This window comes from Moschus berezovskii, chromosome 9 (assembly GCF_049115385.1).
Source record: "Moschus berezovskii isolate FMDL1 chromosome 9, NW_MosBer_1.0, whole genome shotgun sequence".
Taxonomy (NCBI): domain Eukaryota; kingdom Metazoa; phylum Chordata; class Mammalia; order Artiodactyla; family Moschidae; genus Moschus; species Moschus berezovskii.
Genome location: NC_142468.1, coordinates 43372110 through 43398314, shown reverse-complemented (window position 1 = coordinate 43398314; position 26205 = coordinate 43372110). Strand labels below are relative to the sequence as shown.

The 26205-nt window shown below is 40.0% G+C and overlaps 1 long non-coding RNA gene across 1 annotated transcript in view; it reads right to left on the bottom strand.

The window, feature by feature from the left end:
- The window catches only part of LOC129563255 (uncharacterized), a 174330-nt gene extending 150398 nt beyond the window's left edge, over window positions 1-23932 (bottom strand). Inside the window, exon 1 of the long non-coding RNA XR_016038193.1 lies at window positions 16641-23932. This is a non-coding gene — a long non-coding RNA (uncharacterized LOC129563255). The remainder of the gene's footprint in view (window positions 1-16640) is intronic.
- Between the last annotated feature and the right edge of the window lie 2273 nt (window positions 23933-26205).

Below are 26205 nucleotides of genomic sequence, written 5' to 3'. Positions count from 1 at the left end.
TCTTGAGCTACTTTCACAGTTTCAAGGTGTATTATTTTTTTAATAAATTTATTTATTAAAAAAATTAACTAAAGCACAAGGTGAAAGACAAAACTAAAGCAAGATGCCAAGTGGGGAATAAAGCAATGAAAATAAAACTAACAAATATGTTGAGAGGAAAGGAAAGAAAGAAAAGAAAGAAAGAATAGATATACAAAGTTAAACAGAGGTAGATAAAGAAGATTTATTTACATTAAAGATTAACTGCAAGGGGAAAAGAACAGTAGGAAAAGCAAATAAAGGAATAAGTGTAGAAAAAATAATAATAGGTTTAAAACATTAAAAATTAAATTTAAAAAATAGAAAAAAAGGAAAACTCCCCAGAACTGCAAAAGCCCAACGTAGATGCAGGGGTTTATAACAACAATAAAAATGTGACTGAGGAAAAAAAGAAATAAAAAAAAGCTCAAAAGCTTAATTAGATTTCATAGTGCCAATAAAATCAACTACAACAGGGTGCGGGGGGTGGGGGGGAGGATAAAAAAGAAAAAAAAATCCCAAAAAATCTATAGACAAGTCAAAACATAAGAATGTTTTTCCTGAGTCACTGTTATCAGAGTCCTTTCCCTCGCTGTGAGTCACAGTCCACCTCACCTCCCTAGGATGCCCTCCAACACTGTGCTGATCTCTGGACCTGTTGTGGGGGCAGCTCTGATACTAATCTGGTCCTATTCCTCTGTGTTCTCACCTCCAATGTCCACAGCTATCAGAACCAGTGCGTTTTCTTTTGTGGGAGCTCTCAATGACCTTTTATATAGTCCATAGACACAGAGTCTGCCTAGTTGATCCTGTGGATTTAATATGCAGCTTGTACAGCTGGTGGGAAGGTTTTGGGTCTTATTCCTTAGTCACACTGCCCCTGGGTTTCAATTGTGGTTTTATTTACACCTCTGCATGTGGGCCGTCCACTGGGGTTTCCTCCTGAGTCTGCCCTGGAGGACTTGGGTTTGCCCCTGTTAGGGCCAGGTGTGGAGGTGGTGCAGCTGCTTGGGTCACAGGGATTCTGGCAGTACAAGGTACTCAGGGAGTTGGCAGCTAAGGTAGAAGGAAATATAGAGCTCTAGAAGGGTATGGCAACCAGTATTGGCCAATATGTTCCAATACTCTTACCTGGAGAACTCCCTCCCTGACAGAGAAGCCTGGCAGGCCACAGTCTACAGGGTCACGAAGAGTCGGACACTACTGAAGCAACCCTGCGCGCATAGACACAAGACTTTTATTTTTTGCCTACGGCAGCTCTGCCCCAGTGAGAGTTGAGCATGAAGGTGGCACAGCTGCTTGGCTTGCAGGGACCCTGACAGCGCCAAGTGTGCAGGGACACTGACCGCCTCTGCTGCAGGAGTTATGGCCCTATCAGAGTCTTTTTTCAAGCCTCTTGTAGCTGGCCATCAGAAGGTCTCTTTGGCCAGTCTTTCTCCATAGCTCCACTCATTCAGGCACTTACAGGCTCCCTTGCCTGGGTTCCTTCTCTGTTGTTGGAATATAGAGGGGCACACCCTGGCTGGAGTCCTACTCTATAGATTGGCGTGTCAGGCACTTAAAGGGGCACCCTGGGTGGGGTCCTACTCTGTAGTTTGGCACATCAGGCACTTAAAGGGGCACCCTGGGTGGGGTCCTACTCTGTAGTTCAATGTGTCAGGTGTTTGATGGGCCAGCCTCTCTACTGTTCAACTGCCAACGCTGGTGTGTCCGGGGAGAGAGGTTATGGTGATGATTCTACCCACTATGCATGACTCAGTAGTATCACTTTGCTTCCATGGCTGCCTAGTTTTCCTCCACAAGCATTTCCCACCACAGTCTCCTCCCTCACATCCCCTCGATCCACCTCTCCACAGTCAACAGCAGCCCTTACCCTGGGATTGCTCCACAATCGCTAAACGCCAGCTCCCAACCGCTGCACCTTCCAGGGGATCTACGTCCCTGTCTGGGGTATGTATGGCTGCAGCAAGGACTGTCTGATTCTCATTCCATTTAGGCTGCCACAGATCAACTGTTTCACTCTCAGCCTTAAATGTTTCTCCTTTGACTCAGACAATTGCCCCAAAGTGGGGATCGGACCCCTGCTTCAGTTCCCCCAAGGGCAAGTCCAGTCCTACTAACACTTCTGTTTTTTCTCCTAGTTCCTTTGTCCTACAGAGTTTTGCATGGGTCTATATATTCTCAGCTGGTGGTCTGCATGTACTTCTGTGTTTGAAGGTGTATTCCTGATGTATCTGTGGCGAGAGATATACTCCATGTCCACCTACTCCTCTGCCATCTTGTTCCTCCCCCATCTTTTTCTTAATTGCCAAGAAATATTTGCAATACATTAACCCCAGGAAATCTTAGGAGACTTTCATTTTAAGGATATTAATATATATGTTTTATTGTGTACTGAAGGATTCCTTGTAGAGAGTGAAGTATGTTGTTGTTGTTCAGTCGCTCAGTCATGTCTGACTCTGCAATCCCACGGACTATAATCCACCAGGCTCCTCTATCTGTGAGATTTTCCAGGCAAGAATGCTGGAGTGGGTTGCCATTTTCTCCTCCAGTAGATCGTCCCGACCAAGGACAACCTACGTCTCCCACATTGCAGGTGGATTCTTTACTGCGGAGTCACTGGGGAAGCCCATGGAAAGTGAGATATAAATAGATCAAAATACTGCCCCAATATCCCCCCTTTCCCAAATACTATATATTTCAGGAAGCCCACCCACAGAAAGTGTACATGTCTATCCTTATTTTTAAATTTAAAAAAACAGCTGTCATTATTAAGCAGAAGCTACATGTATTGCTTTTTAAAAATTAGCATATGAAAAAAATATATGTATGTGTAACTGAATCAGTTTGCTCTATAACCTGAAATTAACACATCGTAAATCAATTATCCTCCAATTAAAAAAAGGAAATGCTCCAAAAAATGAATAAATTATGTAAAATAAATTAGTATGGCTATTATAGCTTTAAAAGAGAAATCAGAATTTGCCATTTGAACCATTCATTCATGTAAATTGTTAGAATGGACATTTGCTTTAATGAAGAATGACAGATTGCCTTTTTTGAAATGAGCAAGTCTGATAAATACATGTCTCTCAATTATGTGTAGTGTGTCTGCCAAATGATGTCTAGGTGTCTCCTTATCTTTACCCTACCTTACACTTATCTTGTGCCTTACTAGTTTCTTTGCCAAGGGATGGGACAAGGATAATTATGCCCCATATTTCTGGATATTAGTTGAAATTTTCACATGGTTTGTTTGTGTGAAAAAGTCCACACAATAAAATGGCTGCCTTAAAAAGGCAACTGCAAAATGCCATTTATCCTCTCTGCCCAACTTCTACCATTTTGCCAACTTTTGTTTTGCCTGAATGTCTTCATGCCAAAGGAACTTCTGGTGCTCAGATTCATGATTTGATTTTCTAACTGTTGGAGCATTTTCTAGCTCAGCACAAATAAAAGCACACACATTTTCTTAATATACTTCTATATATATTACTCATATTGTTTTTATGATCTGCATTTTGGTAAAAAACAATCCTTGTTCTGATTACAAAGAAAGTTTTAAATATGTTTCTTGTGGGGGGAATAAAAGGAAGACATTTTGAAATGAAGTACCAAGAAAAAATTGAATGGCAATGTGTATCTGCAGTTCTGTTCAATGATGTTTACTTTCACATTAAACAACTCAATGCATTAAAATATATTTTTTAAATTTTCTAATAAATCAAAACTAAGACACAAATTTTCAATATTTTTCTAGGTCAGTCAGTTTCATTATGAAAACGTATCTGATTTACAAGATGCTGGGCTATAGGTACTGTTCTTTTGATACTGTTCATGGGATTCTCAAGGCAAGTATACTGAAGTGGTTTGCCATTCCCTTCTCCTGTGGACCACATGCTGTCAGACCGCTCCACCATGACCTGTCCGTCTTGGATGGCCCCACACGGCATGGCTTAGTTTCATTGAGTTAGACAGGGCTGTGGTCCGTGTGATCAGATCAACTAGTTTTCTGTGATTATGATTTCAGTGTGTCTGCCCTCTGATGCCCCCTCGCAATACCTACCATCTTATTTGGGTTTCTCTTACCTTGGTCGTGGGATATCTCTTCACAGCTGCTCCAGCAAAGCGCAGCTGCTGTACCTTACCTTGGATGTGGGGTAGCACCTCTCGGCCACGCTTCTGCATGTGGTCGGTTGCGCCGCCAGAGCCGGCGTCTCTCGCCTCTGTCCTACAGTGTTACTTGCTCAGTTGTGTCTGACTCTTTGCTCAGTTGTGTCTGACTCTTTGCAACCCCATGGACCATAGGCTGACAGGTTCCTCTGTCCATGGAATTCTCCAGGCAAGAATACTAGAGTGCTCTGTAACAACTTAGAGGGGTGGGATGGGAAAGGAGGAGGAAGGGAGGTTCAAGAGGGAGGGGATATATGTATACCTATGGCTGATTCATGCTGATGTTTGGCAGAAATCAACACAATATTGCAGTTATTTAAGCAGTTATCCTTAAGTTAAAAATAAATAATTTTTTAAAATGTATATACCAAAAAAATCCTTTAGATATTAAAATCATGTTTAAAAAAAGAATACTAGAGTGGGTGGAGGAGCCTGGTAGGCTGCAGTCCATGGGGTCGCTAAGGGTCAGACACGACTGAACGACTTCACTTTCACTTTTCACTTTCACACATTGGAGAAGGAAATGGCAACCCACTCCAGTGTTCTTGCCTGGAGGGCTTCCGTCTATGGGGTCACACAGAGTCGGACATGACTAAAGTGACTTAGCAGCAGCAGCAGCAGCAGAGTGGGTAGCCATTCCTTTCTCCAGGGGATCTTCCTGACCCAGGGATCAAACCTGGGTCTCTTGCATTGCAGGCAGATTCTTTACCATCTAAGCCACCAGGGAAACCCATAGGTGTTCTACACACACTCACAAAGGCACTTGTCCTGATCACAAAAGAGGTAATGAGAGCAGGGAAAGATGGTTCAATATTTAGAAACCTGAATTAGATGCTAACAGAAGACATAACGTGCTGAATTTAAAATGTCTACAGAATCAAATCTGACTTTTAAAACAAACAGCTTTACCACATAAAGTCCAAATAGTGTCATCATTGTTCGAAACAAGAATAAACCTCATAAAAGAGAAGTAGCAGTGTTTTTCAGAGCCATTTCATGTCTTACAATGCTTACATATGGAAATAAAGCATATTATGATTCAGAAGAAATAAAACAACAAATTAAATACTGTCTAGACACACTCCATCTTAGGACTTCATGCTCTGTTGTTTTTATGAGAAGGATTACTCTATTCTGAATATCCCTATCCAGAAATTTCCCCAAGAAAATACCCCAGGCTTTTACAGGATAGTGGAGCAGCTGTAATCCAAAAATAGTAGGATGGGGGCAGAAGGCATCAGGGAGTACAAGAGATGTCTCAGCATATTCCTTGGATGAGATGTGAAGACTGCTGATGAATTGCTTTTACTATTTTCTCTTACAGTTTAGTTCTACAATTATGTAATGAAAAAGGGCATTTTATGAGAAAAAACAATGTTGTCATGTTGATTAAGCATAGTTATGAAAGAGAGGGGGGCCTCCTGAAAATTTAACAGAATAATTGTTCAGCTCTTCTTTCTTTCTCTACAATCTCTATGTCTCTATCAAAACCAAAATTTTCCCTCTTATGATGGCTCACACTCTTATTTACCCTGAACAGACTTCTCGCTTGTTCTACAAACCCATATAGCCATTTATTTCTTCTACCTGACAGTTTTCCTCCTAAATATTCTCTGCTGCTGCTAAGTCGCTTCAGTCTTGTCCGACTCTGTGTGACCCCATAGACGGCAGCCCACCAGGCTCCTCTGTCCACGGGATTCTCTAGGCAAGAATACTGGAGTGGGTTGCCATTTCCTTCTCCAAAATATTCTCTAGGCACCTCAAATTCTACTGAACACATCCTCTTTATCCTGATGGGTCATTCTGAGAAGTGATGCAATGTAATATTTGCATTCTGAAATGCCTCACCCTTGACCTTCCCTATTAAGAATCCAAATATTAGTACACAAAGAAACATAAACCACTAATGATAGGTTTTGGTCGTTTCTCAAAGTAGTTCTTGTTCTTACAGGAAAAAAAAAAAAGAAGGTGTGTTCCTATACAGCCTTTAGAGATATTAAAGAGTAAAAATGCTATAAATTCTTCTGATTTTGTTGGCAAAATCTCTATGTGTTAAAGCTATCTTCTATTAAAGCAGCATTGCATTTATAGATAGGTAGGTTTGTAGGTAAAGGATGGTTAGATAGATAGACAGATAGAGGGGGGAAATAGAGAAAGAGGTATAGATATGTGCTTTATAAAATAAAGAAATGAATGAATGAGTCACTGATTCTCAGTGGGGTGGAAAGTTAGTCACTCAATCGTGTCCAACTTTTTGTGACCCCATGGACTATAGCCTGCCAGGCTCCTCTGTCCATGGGATTCTCCAGGCAAGAAACTGGAGTGGGTAGCCATTCTTTTCTCTAGGGACAACCAAGTGAGTCAGTCTCTCTGCAGAGGGCTCTTTCTTGGTCTGTTATCTGCATGGCTTGAGTTTTAGAGAACAATCCAATTTTCAAATATGTTGCTCCAGTATTATACCAACTGCATCAATTTTAGTGTTTAGGAATTTTGGTCACCAAATTTATAGTGGAAATTAATAACTGTTTGTGTCTCACGTGTTTCTGTTAGGATCTTCCAATTTTTTTCTTTAAGAGAAAACACATAAATGTTCAGTTGTAGGACAACTTCCCGTTTTCAACTTTCCACTTCGGTCATTTCTCAGTTCTCATCTTTCTTGACCCAACAGCAGCATTCAGTAAGTTGACCACTTCTCCTTCTTGAGTATTTTTTAGCTTTGTCACATCACTCTCTTTTAGCTGTCTTCATACATCATTGGCTGCTTCTTCTCAGTCACTTTGGGTGATTCTTCCACACCTACTCGATTTCTAAACATTGTCCTGCCCCAGGGCTCAATCTTTGGGTGTCTTTATATAGCTACAAGTTCGTGTAGTTTCACGGCTTTAAATTTCACTTATATACCACTGATGCTCATAGTTATAGTTCAATCTGGACTTCCAACATGAAGTCCTTTCTGTCTACTCAAAATCTCCACACGTTTAATACAAATTTAAATTCAATGTGCTCAAAAAAGAACTCTTGCTTTTCCCCTCAACTCTAAATCTCCTGCAGTTAACCTTATCTCTACCAATAGCAATTCATCTATTCAGTTGCTTGGGCAAAAAATGCGGTACTTTTAATTTTTCTGTGAGCCTCATATCCTACCATCAATCTTATTGTCTCCACTTAAAAATATATCCAGAATACTATCAATTCTCAGTATCTTTCTGTTCCAATTTTCTTACCCACATCCACTGCTATGATATTGGTTAAGCTATTATCTCAAACCTGAATTACTGTAATAATTTTCTGGGTTTTTTAATTCCTGTCTTCCTATAGTTTATTATTTTTTATTAATAATTTTATTTGTTTATTTATTTATGGCTCTGCTGGGTCTTTGTTGCTGGGCAGGCTTTTCTCTAGTTGCAGCGAGAAGGGGCTACATTTCGTTGCATTTCCAAGGCTTCTCATTTCGGTGGCTTCTATGGCTGTGGAGCACAGGCTCTAGGGCCAGCAGGCTTCAGTAGTTGCAGTGTCTGGGCACAGTAGTTGTGGTTCCCTGGCTCTAGAGCATAGGCTTCACAATTGTGGCACTCAGGCCTAGTTGCTTCACAGCATGTAGGATCTTCCCAGATCAGGGATCAAACCCATGTCTCCTGCATTAGCAGACATAGTCTTTACCACTGAGCTAGCATGGAAGCCCTCCTATAGTCTATTCTTAACACAACAGGCAGTGATCATTTTAAAACTCAACCATTTACCACCAATTTAAAAAAAAGTCAGATCATGTCCTTCTTATACCCAAAACTCTCCTATGGTTTTCTGCCTTTTCCAGGGTAAAACTTCTAAGACCTTAAGTGGTCTGGCTCCCCAGGAGCTCTTCCATCAGTCTTCTCATTTGTTGTGTACCAGCTATACCAACTTTCTTGCTTTCCCTTGAACACATGCCAAGCACTCTGCCACCTCAGGGCTTTTGCACTGGCTGTTCCCTCTGCCTAGAATAATCTTTCTCTATTACTTCCAAATCTTATTGGTTATTTTGATCAATTATCTGCTCAATTTTCACCTTATCAAAGCGATCCTCCCTGACCACACTAATATAAAATAGTAACATTTCATTTTGTACCTCACTGATCATGGTTAATTTTTGTCTGAGGTACTTTAAAACCATCAGACATACGACATTTTGTGTTAGAAGGGACTCCCTGAACTGTGTTACTGGATGTAGAGAAAATCTCCTGGAATATTATAACAGTGAGAAGGCATGATCCTGGCAGGAATAAGGACTGGGCAGAGGCACTGGGGAAGAAAAATGGTTTGTGGAAAAGATCTTTCTTTCTGTGGACAGAGCCTAGTGTTGCCAGACAACCAGCTCTTAAGGCCCCAAAGTAGCTTTAATGACTCTGAAAGGGGTTAGTGGGAAGGTGGAGAAATTTGCATGCTTGTATTTTTTTCGTGAGATACTGGAGGTGGAATAGTCAATCAGTATTAGCATCATTTTCCTCCAGTGTTTGCCATATGGCAACCCACTCCAGTACTCTTGCCTGGAAAATCCCATGGATGGAGGAGCCTGGTAGGCTGCAGTCCGTGGGGTCGCTAAGGGTCGGACACGACTGAGCGACTTCACTTTCACTTTTCACTTTCACACATTGGAGAAGGAAATGGCAACCCACTCCAGTGTTCTTGCCTGGAGAATCCCAGGGACCGGGGAGCCTGGTGGGCTTCCGTCTATGGGGTCACACAAAGTCGGACATGACTGAAGTGACTTAGCAGCAGCAGCAGCAGTGCTCAAACTGCAGGGTTTCCCACAACAAATCAGGTATCCCAATGGCTGAGGGCAATTCCCTGATGAGGAGGACTCACTCTTTCCTTACCCCCTTCTTCTGAGGCAACGGTTTCAATGGAAAGCAGTGAGTTATAAATGCCATAGGACATCACAAGTCTGGGAGCTGACACTGGGCGCATCATGGATCACCTCTAAATTCCTGGCTTCCCTAAAGCCAAATTCCTGTTTCTCAGCTTATAAAAGCAATACTCTGGCAGAGACCACTTTGAAAATTTGCACCCAAACTACAACTTCAGGGATTTGAGAAATCACAGAAATAGTTTTTTCTTTCCATTTCCAAAAGTGGAGAAATGGAGGGTATTTTTAAGGGTAAAGAGCTTTTCTGATTAAGTGGCTTCTTGATCAACCCTACTTAGTGACACCAGGGTCAGTCTTAACTGTCACAATCCCCAGACAAAATGGTAAAGTAGGGGAAGTATGTTCTGTGTACCTTTCCATCCTGGAAACTCTCTCTCCAATTCGGTTCTCTTATCCTCAACCAAGAGGCCACTTTAAGGCTATTTATTTTGTTTCCTCTCTGGAAAATATATTTTAGCTCTGCAGTAATACAAAGGTCACCATGAGCCATTAGGAGGATGGAGGTAGAACCTGGAGGCAAACTTAGGTCAGCTGCTAAAGAGAGCAAGACTTCACTTGTCAGTGAAGTCTAAAACTAGTACTGGGGCTGTGCTGGAGTCAGAGCAAGAAGCACTCATCTGGGGATCTGGGATACACACACACACACAAACTCAAAGGCAAATAAATTCAAGATCAAAGTGAGTAACAGGTTGAAAGGATTATGTTTTGGGGTAAGGCATAGGAAATAATAAACCTAGATAGTGTATTAAAAAGCAAAGACATCACTTTGCCGACAAAGGTCTACAGAGTCAAAGCTATGGTTTTTCCAGTAGTCATGTACGGATGTGAGAGTTGGACCATAAAGAAGGCTGAGCCCTAGAGAATTGATGCTTTCAAACTGCAGTGCTGGAGAAGACTCTTCAGAGTCCCTTGGACTGCAAGGAGATCAAACCAGTCAATCCTAAAGGAAATCAACCATGAATATTCATTGGAATGACTGATGTTGAAGCTGAAGCTCCAATCCTTTGGCCACCTGATGCGAAGAGCCAACTCATTGGAAAAGACCCTGATGCTGGGAAAGTCTGCAGTCAAGAGAAGAGGGTGACAGGATGAGATGGTTAGATAGCATCACTGACTCAATGGACATGAGTTTGAGCAAACTCTGGGACATGGTGAAGGACAAGGAAGCCTGGCGTGCTGTAGTCCGTGGGGTCACAAAGAGTCAGACACAACTTAGAGACTGAACAACAACAACAGCAGGGAACAGGACACATATGTAATTGGTCTGAATGAACTCCCAGCTTTGTGTGTTTGTTTTCTGTGTGTTTGGGGCGGTGGGTTTCTCTTTGGAAAACTAAAGACTACTGTGTACTAGGTACACGTCTAGTGTTCTTATAGAGAGAACTAATATTTACTGAGTACTTTCTCTGTGATAGACCAGGGCTTTACTTGAATTATTTTACTGAATTCTTGCAACTGTGGTGTAAGCACTATGTTTATTCCCATCATTTGTTTAAATTTATAGAGTAATATGTGTAGAATTTAGGCTTTGAATCCAACGATGGCTGATTCTAGAGACAATGCCCACTCCAAACAACCATTCGGCCTCTATATGGTAGAGTGTTGGATTAACATACATCCCACATTTGACACCCAGCAACACTCCCCAGGGTCTAAGTGAATAAACAGCTGCTGCTGCTAAGTCGCTCTAGTCATGTCCGACTCTGTGCTACCCCATAGACAGCAGCCCATCAGGCTCCTCCGTCCATGGGATTTTCCAGGCAAGAGTACTGGAGTGGGGTGCCATCACCTTCTCCGAAGTGAATAAACTAGTACCTCTTTAAAATCCTCCCTCAGGTAACGCTGTTCACCTGAAACTTTCAATGATCTTTATGGTTCCCTGGGTTTTGTGATAACAATTTATCTGGCTTGATATTTCAGAATTTAATGAACTAGCCTTGGCCTGCAGGATCTGGTCTCTGGAATATTAGCTCTGGTATGAAATCTAATGTAACTTTTAATTCAATCCAAATGAACCTAATGGAATCAGCCTTAAATAGGTATTACCATAAAGAAAACTATTACAAAGGTGTGGGTGATGACAATTATATTATAAATGTTATTATCTCCTAATATCATACCAGGTTGACCAAATTCTCCACTGGAATTTCTGAATCCTATAAACTGTGACCCAGAGGACAAACTGCCCAAAGTCACTGAAGGGATTTCTGCTAATAATCGGAGTACAGTGCATAATTTTATTCTCAATTCCTTAAACTCTATCCTGAAATACAGCAATACTGAATGTAGTTTTGCTGTGGGTCTCCTCAGTTAGGGACTCATGCATTATTACACCATTTATTGGTATTCGTTCATGCAACATGGAATCACTGAGCATATCTGGAATGGGCCATTCCTTGGAACTAAGCAGTGAATAGGTCAGGCATTATGAAGCTTATGGTATAAAGTGAGAGTTAGTAGAGGTGATGGAATTCCAGCTGAGCTATTTAAAATATTAAAAGATGATGTTGTTAAAGTGCTGCACTCAACATGTCAGCAAATTTGGAAAACTCAGCAGTGGCCACAGGACTGGAAAAGGTCAGTTTTCATTCCAACCCAAAGAGGGGCAATGCCAAAGAATGTCCAAACTACCATATAATTGTGCTCATTTCACACACTAGCAAAGGTATGTTCAAAATCCTTCAAGCTAGGCTTCAACAATACATGAACAAGAACTTCCAGATGTACCAGCTGGGTTTAGAAAAGGCAGAGGAACCAGAGATCAAATTGCCAACTTTTGCTGAATCATAGAGAAAGCAAGTGAAGAAGTGAAGTGAAGTCGCTCAGTCATGTCCGACTCTTTGTGACCCCGTGGACTGTAGCCTACCAGGCTCCTCCGTCTGTGGGATTCTCCAGGCAAGAGTACTGGAGTGGGTTGCCATTTCCTTCTCCAGGGATCTTCCAAACCCAGGGATCGAACCCAGGTCTCCTGTATTGGAGGCAGATGTTTTAACTTCTGGGCCACCAGGCCAGGGAAGCCGCGAATTCCAGAAAAACATCTACTTCTGTTTCACTGGCTATGCTAAAGCCTTTGACTGTGTTGATCACAACAAATTGTGGAAAATACTTTAAAAGATGGGAGTACCAGACCACCTTACCTGCCTCCTCAGAAACCTGTATGCAGGTCAAGAAACAATAGTTAGAACTGGACATGGAACAACGGACTGGTTCACAACTGGGAAAGGAGTATGTTAAGGCAGTATTTTGTCACCCTGCTTACTTAATTTACATGCAGAGTACATTATGCAAAATGCCAGCCTAGATGAATCACAAGCTGGAATCAAGATTGCTGAGAGAAATATCAATAACCTCAGATATGCAGATGATACCACTCTAAGGGCAGAAAGTGAAAAGGAACTAAAGAGCCTCTTGATGAGGGTGAAAGAAGAGAGTGAAAAAGCTGGCTTAAAACTCAACAATCAAAAAACTAAGGTAATGGCATTTGGTCCCATCATTTCATGCCAAATAGAAGGGGAAAAAATGGAAGAAAGGACAGATTTTATTTTCTTGGGCGCCAAAATCACTGTGGACAGTGACTGCAGCTATGAAATTAAAAGACGCTTACTTCATGGAAGGAAAGTTATGACAAATCTAGACAGTGTTTTAAAAAGCAGAGACATCACTTTGTTGACAAAGGTCTGTATAGTCAAAGCCATGGTTCTTCCAGTAGTCATGTCATGTATGGATGTGAGAGTTAGATCATAAAAATGGCTGAGTGCCGAATTGATGCTTTCAAACTGTGGTGCTGGAGAAGACTTGAGAGTCTTGGACTCTTGGACTGCAAAGGACTCAAACAAGTCAATCCTAAAAGAAATCAACCCTGAATATTTGTTGTAGGGATTGATGATGAAGCTGAAGCTCCAATACTTTGGTCACCTGATATGAAGAGCCATAGAAAAGACCCTGATGCTGGGAAAGATTGAAGGTAAAAGAAGAAGGGGGCAGCAGAATGTGAGATGGTTGGATGGCATCATCGACCTAATGGACATGAGTTTGAGCAAATTTCAGGAGATAGTGAAGGACAGGGAAGCCTGGCATGCTGTAGTCCATGGGGTCACAAAGAGTTGGACACGATTTAGTAACTGAACGACAACAAAGTCATGTTGTAGTGTTGAGCGTAATAACCATTAAAAAGCCCCATTCCAGCTGCTAACAAGCTGTACTTTCCAGCCATACTGTAATCTTAATAAACACTATAAGCTCCTACACTCAAGTTGATACTGCTCCAGAGTCTCACTGAGATGAAGACTGTTCTTGAAAGACTCCTGCCTATAATAATCTACACTTCAATAGAGAGTGAATTTATTCCTGCTTCTGTGTATCCTTACTATGTATACAATTTTCTCTTCGTGGAAAACTTTTTCCTTCCATTTATTTGTCAAATTCTTGCCTTCTACAAAGCCCAGTTCAGGTTCCTTTCTTTTCTGAAACACTCTGTGACATAAAGTGTCACCTAAACTCCCAGGACATTCATTATTTGCGCCACTTCTTAACATGTTTTATTGGATTACTTATCTTTTCTTATATCTACCCTCTAGGAGTATTTTACCTTTTCATCTAATATTCTGTTGCTTAAAAGTACCTAACATTCAAAAACCATTTTACCCAGATAAATGGTTATTGACGATAAAAATAGATATTTTTCTATGAAACTGATGATAATCAGACCTAAATTGTAAACCTTTCCAAGGCAAACACTTTGTGACAATTAGTTTTGGGCCAGAAAGATTTACCCTTAGACTCTGGATCTTCACATTTTTTTAAGGTATATTTTCATGCCATCTCTGAATCTTCATATTTCCTTTAAGGTATCTTTTCATGCCATGGGTGCTGAGATTATATCTTTCAGTACTGGCTTCATTTGGGGCAGTGTATTGCAGAGAGGAAGCAGGGAGCACAAAATAAGAAAGGAGAAACAGGTTTATGGTTCGTGATTGGCTACAGTCCTGATACACTGTGGGAAGTAGCTGATTGTTTGGTACCAGGGATTGTATAAGCAGTATAAACAAGAAAGAATAAAGAACTGCATAAATAAAGAACTGAGTGACAATCCCAGACAAGACACCAAGAATTAAGAGAACATAAAAAGATAATAAATTCAAATACTTATTGTCAAAGAAACGTCAAGAATGTAACAGAGGACAACTCATCTGATCAAAGGCCAGGGAAGCTATAAGTATCCAGACCACAATCTAGGCAGTGAGAGAATGTGGAACCAAATCAAGCAAAGAATCTGAAGAGCAAGGATCAGGAACTCAGGACAACAGTTCTAAATGGTCTCTGTAGTAAGTGGAACTCAGTATTTGTTGAATAAATGAATGAACAAAAAGGCCACACTGGGACTAGACTGCAATCTAAATAAATCTGCCCTCAGATGCATTCCTTGCCCTTGCTCCTCCCAACTCTGATACAAGAAGAAGGTCCCCTGGGAGATGACGCTTCCCAGGTGACTTCCTGGTGGGTTCAGCAGCACTGATAGGAGGTTGGAGTGACAGGGTAAAGCCAGGGTTCTCCTCCCCTTCTATATGGCTCCAGCTGGCATTTCAAGCAACAGCTGTTTCCTTCCTGCCTCTAGTCCTCAATGGGTTAGTTAGCCCATTGAGGTTCTGAACTCTGAGCTTTGGTAAAACCACCCTGTACATTTGTCTCTCCAGCCCAGCAAGATCAAACAGATATATAATGTAAGGATATTATATGTAAGTTTTTATTTTTTAATAGCCACATTTTAAAAGTCAAAATTAAAGAGTAAAATTAATATAGGTACTATACTGCTACTGCTAAGTCACTTCAGTCGTGTCCGACTCTGTGTGACCCCATAGACGGAAGCCCACCAGGTTCCCCCATCCCTGGGATTCTCCAGGCAAGAACACTGGAGTGGGTTGCCATTTCCTTCTCCATAGGTACTATATATAACCCAATATATTCAACATATCATTTCTCTGTATATTCAATATAAAATCTATTAATGAGCTATTTTTCGTTCTTTTTCTCACATTCATTCTTCATAATCTCACATGTATTTTACATTAAGAACATACCATAGTTCAGATCAGCCACATTTCAAGTGCTCAAAAACAAAGAGTGGTTGGCTACCAAGTTGGACAGCACAGTTATAGCCTACTGGTGAGAGTAGTCTCCTGCTACTGCTAATTTGAGGGGGATGCCTCACCATTGGGCCTCCCAGGTGATGTTAGTGGTAAAGAACCCACCTGCCAATGCAGTAGACATAAGAGACTTGGGTTCGATCTCTGGGTTGGGAAGGTCCCCTGGAGGGGGGCATGGCACCCCACTCCAGTATTCTTGCCTGGAGAATCCCATGAACAGAGAAGTGCGGCAGGCTACAGTCCATGAGGTTGCAATGAGTGGGAAACGACTGAAGTGACTTAGCACAACTTAGTACCCACGCTTTACCATTACCCCTTGTTTTGCTTTTAAGCAATGACATCACTTGAATAACTAACTTCCTGAACTAAAATCCCTCCATTGTGGGAGACACAAATATTGAGAACACAGTTTTCAATTGTGGACACAGTTGCGGAAGGAGAGGGTGGGACGAATTGAGAAGGTAGCATGGAAATACATGCATTACCAAATGTAAAACAGATAGCCAGTGGGACCATATAAATGGTCAACTAATATTTGACAAGGGAACCAAGAAGATTCAATGGGGAAAGGAAATCCTGCTATTTGCCACAACACAGATGAACACAGAGACCATTATGCCCAGTGATATATAAGTAAGACAAAGAAAGACAAATACTGCATGATTTCACTTAAATATGAACTCTGAAAAAAAAAAGTCAATTCATAGTAACAGAAAGTAGTATGCTAGTTACTAGGAGTTTGGAGGGTAGAGGAAACAAGGAGATGTTGGTCAAAGGGTAAACACTTTCAGTTATAAGATGAATAAGTTCTAGTGACCTAATGTACAGCATGGTGACTATAAATAATAATAATGTAATGTATCATATTGTACACTTGAACTTTGCTAAGACAGTAGTATTCTCACCACAAAAATAAAGAGGAGTAACTATGTGAGGTGATAGATATGTTAATTTGCTTGATTGTGGTAATCATGTCACAATGTATACATATATCAAAACGTCATATTGAACCACCTAAGCACATACAATTTTAATCTGTCAATCATACTTCAAGTAAGCTTAGGGTGAGGGGAGGAGAGGGTTACAGAAGAAAACTTCAACAGTGATCACCACAGAGAGCAATTTTTGCCAATCACAGTCATAAAATTATGGTTAACAACATTCTGGTAAGGTTGGGAAAGGTGTCTCAAATTCGTTCAGCAGACATACTTTCTCATTCAACTATCATTCAATTTATCAAGAAACTCCTTTTCTTCCCCTGCTCCATAGGGGTAATTCCATGCACACTAAGCAATCCTCATGACCATTTGGCTTCCCATGCATTCTACCTATCAAATAGAAAGCACAAGCTATGCAGATTCAAAAACTTGGTCTTTCTCTCTGTTGCCTCACTGGATACTTACTTCAAGGTGTCTTCTCCAAATGGTGTCCTGCTCCATAAACATGGCAGACCCTGGCAGGAGTCTTTTGTAGTGCTTCCAGTCAGAGACCTCACCTGGCAGGTCTTAGCTCTGTGAAGAAAGAGGAGACGGATTCTATTCAGCTTTTATAGTCATAGAGAGTTAGAAGGAACTGGAGTGTCTACTGGTCGAAATCCATATTTTTCACACAGGGGGAGCCCGTGAGGATTTAAAACATTGCCCAAAATTATGCAGCAAGTTTTGCAGCAGAACAGAGATTATGGCCTGTTTTCTGCTTCTTGGAACAGTGTTTTTTTAAATGCTGTGTCACAGATTATTACCTTAGATCCTAGATAAAAATCTCAAAGTTATACTTGTCTAGCATTTAGATTTCCCAATGCAGAAACTCAAGTACTACTTGGCCTACTAAAAAATGACAGTTTAGTTGAAGTTTTATGTGTGGTGTGAATTTGGGACATTGGGTTAGGATCTGAGATGCTGCATTAAATATCATGGACATGAGCACAGTGCACCAGGTTTTAAAAAGTTTTAATTTTCTCTCTCTTATCTTTTGCTGAATGATGCTGAGAATGATAGTTTAAAAATGGGATGTAATTCATCTCAAATAATGAACTATTTTGTAGAAAATAAATATATAAAGATTCAAACTGACAAAATGCAATGATTCATTCATTGACTGGTTATTGTACTAATCAAAGGCCTAGACAATAAGGAGAAAACAATAAGCAAAAGAGATCAAGCTGGGGTAGAAGCCACATAATAAGCAAGTGTCAGATAAAAAACAATTACAGTGATAAACATGAAGAAAATTGCAGGTTGCCATGATAGAGAATATTGGGGCATTTGCTTTGGATAAGATGGCTAAGGAAGGTCTCTCTAAAATGATGACACTTAAGTTGAGTTTAAAATTGGAAGGCTGTGCAATTTCCCAAAAAGAAAGGAAAGCATTCTAGAGAGAGGGAAAACGTATAATAGTGCTAATGTGATAAGTTCCAGGCTTTTAACTGTATGTGATAAACCAGGAGCATTTGGAATGTAAGCAATTCTGTCATGTAGTAAAATAAAATCAGTCTTAATTCAGATTTGTCTTATCATCAAATAAGGAAGTGTAGACTCAAAAGCATGTATGGACACAAGAAACTGAGCCCATTCATAACTCTGGCTTACATACAGTTCCCAGAGGCTTCCCATAGAGTGCCCAAAGGTTGTAACTGAGAACAAACAGAATAAAACAAAAATCACCCTGGACAAGGGCCCTAAAAATAAAAGGGAATATTCCATCAATAAATAGCAGTTTGAGTTTGAGATCTAGAAGGAATGGCACTAATTAAATTCCCCACCCTCTCTCTGATCCCTTAGACAAGCCATTTTAATAGAGAAATTGCCAAGAAAAAGCACAACAGTGTGAAAAAAATCATCTTAAATAGACTTGTTCATGGTATGCAAGGTGAAGTAAGAAGGTAGATTGTTGCTTTACTCTACCTCATCAGGGAACATTCCCATTGGGTGACAAATTTTTCTCTGCCATGAGCATGTGTGTGAATGACTGTGCAAGTGCCCTGGGTATTGATTTTGTGGTTAAAAATAATGTCTGCAAGTAGGCAAGTTCACAAGACAACTCCACAAATAGTGAGGGTTGACTATATATAATATATTGAGTAAGTTTCAGGCCCTGTGTCAAGCACTTTATGTGCATCACCCTACGTAACCCTCCTGGTAACTCTATGAGAGAGGTACAACTTCTATAACTGTGTGAAAACTGAAATTAAGTATATTTTCAGAAGTCACATGGTTTGTAAGCAGTGGAGCTAAGACTCCTACCCTGGGGTCTCTGAATCCAGAGTCCATGTTTTTAACCATTATGCTGAATTGTCTCCATGAATATGATACCTCTCATAAGATTTTCTTGCATTGGTAAAGGCCAACAGACAAAGGCCATATTCTATATATACAATGGTCACTTCTTTAGAGGATGAGTGTAATCTAGACCTGACTAATCCTAAAAATCATAGCACACTATCTTCTCATTCTCTGTGCCTTACAACAGTAAAACACTGACTATCCACAGGAAGAGCTTGAAAGATGTTCAACTCATATACTTAAGTCTGAATTGTTTAATAAGGAGGATACTCAATGCTACAAGAAAATTCTCTGAATTTAAGGCATAAGATCGAAAGTTCAAATCCCTGTAGTGTTTGAGGTTTTGGAATTGGATTTTCCACATCGCTAAACCACAAATATAAATTTTAACATGATAAGAAACATGAAATTCTGTTTTAAAAATATTTTAAAAAAGCATAACTATAAAAGGCATCATTTATTGAAATCCTATTTAATGATCAAATGAAAATACAATTGAGGCACTCATTGCTATGTGTTTTGTATAAGCGATGAATGTTTCGAAGCTTGCACACACTTTGTTCTTTTTCCAAATAAACACTATATGGATCTATATGCTCAATCCTTGACTAAATTTTTCCTCCTATTGGCTTATTGATAAAGTGTTCTATTTTTTTAATGGATTCTGCAATGAGCATTAGTTTCATGACTGAATTCAGAGCTTGTTAAACTCAGAATACGCGTCTCTAGCGACACAATCATTTATTGTTCTGCATTGCTTTGTATCAAGTATACTACATGTCAGTCCCCACAGGATATAAATAGACCATAATAATATTTAGCAATATAAAATGAGGACAATGACTCTCCTCATCCGTCACTCCCTTTCTCATGAGGGTGTGGTGTTCACTGTTTATTGCTTGGAGAGATTTGCCAAGAACAATGGCTACTCAAGCCAGTAGCATTTATTCCAGCTGCATCTTGAATTGATTAAAAACTATTTCTCCAGTCAAAGAGTGGTTTCACCTTAAGCCAAAGGATGAGTGTGATTAAGGGATCTGATGGGACCACTAGAGAAACGATGACATGGAGACTGAGAGCAAGATGATAGTTGCGCTCGTCTTCTCAGATGCCATGTGGATGCATAACCATTTAGGTTTGACTGAATCAAATACCCAATTTTTAACAAATATACAGATATTACTTGTTCATTCCTTGGGTTTTGATATTCAAGAAAAAAATGTGAATAAATAAATTGATGATAAAAATTAGGAAGTTCATCTGGTAGAGACTGGGCAGTCAATGCTCTATTTTCACTTTGTAATTGGTACACAAGTAAGAAATGTTCTACTTGGGTACAACTGGCAACACTCAAATAATTTAGGGACATATTCAAGACATACAAAAGGAAATACTGACTCTGAGGACGTGCAGTAAGAGAAAGGGTAAGTTGGCATCTCTGCAATAGTTCATTCATTCCAGAGAAATGGGCAAGCGGTGGAGCTGAAGTAAGTTCCAAAGAAAGAAAAACATCCTAGCTGGACCAGGTGACAAACAGATATGCTTCAATAATATTTACATGCAGGAAAAGAGATGTTTTGGATAACAATTTCCTTAACTGCTCAGAATGACTGGAAAGTATATGAATTTAGAGGCCGGTGCATAGATTAAGTAGCAGAACACTGAGAAAATAAATCAAAGTAGCTATATTGGAAATTATATGTTTTCAGCTGCAAAACAACACAAAAATTTTCTAGTCCTCATGTGTGTCTGTGTGCATGTGCGCACGCACGTGTGCAATTGCGCACACACGTGCACACTCAGTTGTGTCCAACTCTTTGCAGACCCATAGACCCCAGTAGACTGCAGCCTGCCAGGCTCTTATGCTCATGGAATTTTTCAGGCAAGAATACTGGAGTGGGTTGCCATTTCCTCCTCCAGGGGATCTTCCCTACCCAGGGATCGAACCCTCATCTCTTATATCTCCTGCATTGGCAGGAGGGTTCTCAACCACTGGTGCCCCTTGGGAAGCCCAAAATGAGCATGTTCCATAGAAAATAGTTTTTTCCTGAAAAGTCTAGTTTAATCTGGGCTTCCCTGGTGGCTCAGATGGTAAAGAATCTGCCTGCAATGCAGGAGACTGGGATTTAATCCATGGATCACAAAGACCCCCTGGAGAAAGGAATGATTACCCACTCCAGTATTCTTGCTTGGAGAATTCCATGGACAGAGGAGCCTGGCAGGCTACAGTCTATGGGATCACAAAGAGTTGGACACTACCAAGTGACTAACATTTTCACTTTTCACTAGTTAAATCTAAGGGCCTTTGCAAGGAAGGCAGACAGATTTTGTCCAAAGAACAGGTAATTTAGAAAAACTATGAAGTTGCAATTGATTATTAAATAACAATAGGCTAGCATTGCAAAGGGGAAGAGGAGTTGTTTAGAAAAACATTAACATTTTGGCTTATACATACTTTCAGTTCAGTTCAGTTCAGTCGCTCAGTCGTGTCTGACTCTTTACAACCCCATGAATCACAGCACGCCAGGCCTCCCTGTCCATCACCAAATCCCATGAATCTCATATTCCTAAAAATACCTCATCATTTACAGGTGTAGTTTTTCTCTTACTGATGTTATGTGGCCAGAGGGAAGGTTTGATAAGTTATTTATGTATTATCTACTCTAAATCTTTCCTTTGTGGAAGAAAGACAGGCCATTCTGACTCCCTGATGACTGGCTTCAGTCAAGGAAGAACAGAGGCAGTCTTTAAAATATGTGGCATCGTTTTTTTTCTAATTAATAGAAATATAAATTATTTCTATCAATATTTTCACTGCTCCCTCATAATATATGTAAGCATTTCTTCGCAGAGCTTTAGCCTTAGATTCACTCTTTATAACTAATACTGTTCAAATTATTATATTTTATAGGAATATCTACATGAGTCTACATGTAGATTCATGTTAAGTACTTAGTACATTCCAGGTACAGTTTAAGAGCTGAATAATCTTTAGCAAGTAACAGGTCACATATTTCATAAAAATAGCTATTAAGGTCTTTACTTGCTAGTCAGAAAGTGACAACATTGATCACTGAAAAAGAAAACACTTGTCAATTTTGTAATAAAATAATGTTGCCAGTTTCATTTTGTTTTTAGTTGATCATTAGTCAAATCTGTACTTAAACAGCTTATCTAAATTCATTGTTTAGACTTTAACCTTAAGTATGAAAAAATTCCTGCATGGTTTCATCATGTATTATACCTACTTCTCTGTCATTCTGTCTCAAAAATGTACAACATTAGACTCCTTGGAGAGACAGAGGTAATTTTGAGTGCTTTATCTACCATGTCTTGACCCCAAATGTGTGACAGATTCTGAACTTGTTACTAGAAAAGCTCTAATCTGTCAGAAAAGAGAAATACAGTTGGATATCTGCAGCACAGTTGGATATTTGACACAGAATGTGTCAAGTGCCATGAGAGCACAGAGAAGGGAATATCTAGCTGTATACTGTCACCCTGTTTATTTAACTTATATACAGAGTGCATCATGCAAAAGGCTGGACTGGATGAAGCACAAGCTAGAATCAAGATTGCTGGGAGAAATATCAATAACCTCAGATATGCAGATGACACCACCCTTATGGTAGAGAGTGAAAAAGAACTAAAGAGCCTCTTGATGAAAATGAAAGAGAGTGAAAGCACTGGCTTAAAACTCAGCATCCAAAAAAACAAGATAATGGCACAGGATGGGATCACCAGTCCCATCACTTCATGGCAAATGGACGGGGAAACAAAGGAAACAGTGACAGATTTAATTTTCTTGGGCTCCAAAATCACTGCAGATGGTGACTGCAGCCATGAAATTAAAAGACACTTTGCTCCTTGAAAGAAAAGCTATGACCAACCTAGACAGCATATTAAAAAGCAGAGATATTACTTGGCCAACAAAGGTCCATCTAGCCAAAGCTATGGTTTTTCCAGTGGTCATGTATGAATGTGAAAGTTGGACTATAAAGAAAGCTGACTGCCAAAGAATTGATGCTTTTGAACTGTGGTGTTGGAGAAGACTCTTGAGAGTCTATTTGACTGGAAGGAGATCAAACCAGTCAATCCTAAAAGAAATCAGTCCTGAATATTCATTGGAAGAACTGATGTTGAAGCTGAAACTCCGATACTTTGGCCATCTGATGTGAAGAACTGACTCATTGGAAAAGACCCTGATGCTGGGAAAGATTGAAGGCAGGAAGAGAAGAGGATGACAGAGGATGAGATGGTTGGACGGCATCGCCGACTCAATGGACATGAGTTTGAGCAAACTCTGGGAGATGGTGAAGTATAGGGAAGACTAATGTGCTGCAATTCATGGGGTCGCAGAGTTGGACATGACTGAGCGACTGAACTGAACTGGACTGTTCCTGGATTAGATGAGGGGAATTGGTCGATTAGGTCGAGGACTGCTTGAACCTTGTTCATTGAAAATGACGGAAATTGGGTAGGTAGAAAACAGCTGAAGCAACATCAAGGAAAAGGGAAAAACTTTACATGAAATTATGTCAGGTCATGAGGTACCATGAAGAGAAGCAGGAAGAGATGAGGCTGAATTGAACTTTATCCTACATGGAGCTCACTGAAGGAGACTCTGAAAGGTTTCATGTCACAGTATGAAGGACAAATTGTGAGGAACAAGAATGAAGACAGAAGAACCAGTTATAAGCCTGTATATAAAGAGTCAAGAGGGAGGTGATAAATGTATAATTATGGCTTATTTGTGTTGTTGTATGGCAGAAACCAACATAACATTGTAAAGCAATTTTCCCCAATTAAAAATAAATTTTAAAAAAGTCCAGGTGGTTGGTAAGGTAGTGAGGATAACATTGTATTTAAATTTATGTAACAAATATTTGTATAGTACTTATTTATTAAGCCCTGGTCCAAGTATGTTATAACTATTAACTCACCCTCTTAATATTTATAACTCATATAGCATCCCTGTGAAGTAAGTACTGTTATTACCATCCCCTTTTTTTTGACTGAGGAGACCAAGGCACTGAAAGGCTTAGGATTTTGTTCAAAGTCACACAACGAATAAATGATAAATCCAGGATTTAAATCCAGGCAGTTTGGTTCCAGCATCTTTCCCCTTAACCAATATACCATGTTACATTTTATAACCCAGAGTAGGAGTTCATTCCATGGCTTGGATAACTAGGTAAGCGGTGACACCATTTAAGGAGACTGGAAAAACACAAGGAGGAACAGATTTCTTCTGGACAAGTATAAAGCTATATGTTCAGCTTTTGACGTGTTGAGTTTGAGATCCTTCTGATCAATCCTTTGTTCAGGCCTAAATCACAATGAATAACTGTTGACTGAAGCCAATCATTTCTAGAGCCCTAGTAACTGGGATAAGTGTCTGTGTCAACAGTGGTCTGAAAGCTGCTGTCTATGGGGTTGCACAGAGTCGGACACGACTGAAGTGACTTAGCAGCAGCAGCAGCAGCATGGAGGCTGAAAACAGTGGCACACCAAGGAAACCGGTGGGACATGGGTACTCATATTCCTGCTGCCCCCAAATTAGACCCCTAACATGGGGTAAACAACTGAGAGCTGTATGCTGCTGCTAAGTCACTTCAGTCGTGTCTGACTCTGTGCGACCCCATAGACGGCAGCCCACCAAGCTCCCCCGTCCCTGGAATTCTCCAGGCAAGAACACTGGAGTGGGCTGCCATTTCCTTCTCCAGTACATGAAAGTGAAAAGTGAAACTGAAGTTGCTCAGTCGTGTCCAACTTGTAGCGACCCCATGGACTGCAGCCTACCAGGCTCCTCCGTCCATGGGATTTTCCAGGCAAGAGTACTGGAGTGGGTTGCCGTTGCCTTCTCCGAGAGCTATACATTTATACTTATTTTTTTCATGGAAGTTCAGGCATATGTAGTTCTTTTTTCCTCCCCTCAAATCCCATTGCAAAGGTAAAGAGCTTTTATATTTTATTGAGCACATTTTGAGCAACAACCCAAAGGTCAACAAGTTAGGATCACTATGACAAAAAATTCAAATAAATAAACATCTAAAAGATTTTACTTTAATTCACTTAAGAAAAGGCAATGAAAATAATATCTGCCTAAGGGCACTAACCTCAGCCAAAATTCTGCCCTAACTCTCAGACTCAACTTCCATTGCTGTCAGTTGAAATAATCCTGAAATATTTAAACGAGGCAAGTCAGGTCTATGATACACTATTGTGCCAGGGTTTTTGTCTGTTGCTTATTGTTAGTTTTATTTTTTCCCACTTGCCAAGGTTTAAAAATGGGTACAAGATAAAACAAATTTTTGAAGCAAATTTCAAATCTTTGGCAGTTGTTGAATTCCATTCCTTAATATTCTTGCCTCAGGAGAGGAGGGAAATAAAACATTTCTCAACAAATAGGTGAGTCTTGACATCCTGTCATGCAACTAGAGGAAGGGACAGGGAAAGACAAGTTGTTTTATATTTGAGTAAATGTTCTTTCATGTGCCGAGTCCTCTGGGAGTGTCTCTGAATTCATTCTGTGACTCCTAGCTCTTCAAGGTGCATACAGTTTTCTCTAATTAAATTTTCATGATGTAAGTGTTCATTCAATAGTTTGCCCATTGTCCTGGAGCGCAGTGAGTTCTCCCTTAATATCTCCCAGAAGTTCACAACTCAGGAAGTCAGAAAACCACTGCAGACAAACACTCCTAAGTTTTTGGCTAAGTATGTAGATTATATTAGGGGTATCTCTCTCCAAGTACAGGCTGTACCCATAACAGAATGACAGATATGCCAAGCTACTCAAATTAGTCCTTCCAATAACAACACATAGGTTAGTATTAAAATACTATATTATTATCCTTGGAAAGAGTGAAGTAAATTTTTCTTTTAGATCCTATATATATATAGGATCTTTTAGATATATATTTGTACATATATATATAGGATCTAAAAGATCATATATATAAAAGTGACTAGAATAAATTCTTTAAAATTGAAAAAATTGTCTATAAATTCAATTTCATCTTTTTCTCTGGACTCATTACAGATATATCAAACTGCACACAAGCCAGATTCACCAGGATGTCATAGATCCTTCAGTCTCAACATGCCCAACATTTTCTCTGCAAGACATGTGCTTCCTATTAGAGTTTCTACTTCAGTTAGTGGCATCATCATGTACCCAAACCAGAAATCCAAGAGGACTTTTCAGTTTTTCATTTGCCCTGGCTCTTCATACCTATCAAGAGTCTCTTGGACTTTGTACCTATCCTCACTTTGTATATGATCTTCCAAATATCACTCAAGAGCATTCTCTCTTTTCCATCACCATTGCCACAACCACTGCCTTATTTTAGGCTAACAACATCTCTCTTCTGGACAATTCTAATTGACTAAAAACTAGTCTCAACTATTTCCAGTTTCTAGTCTCCCTCTGTATAGCCACTGAAGTGAAATTTCTAAATCACAATCTTATTATCCCCCTTCTTAACTCTCTCTCCCACCCCTGCTTCACTGGCTCCTTACATAAGAAAGCCCAAGCTCTTTGGAATAGCACCTAAAGCCCTTCATGGCTTGACTCCATCAAACCATGTTCTTTTTTTTTTATGCTCTAGCAATGATGTCTGCAGTTCTGAAAGGTTTCTGAACCTTGCTAGGTTATTCATACCCTGATCCGTGTCCAAAATGGGTC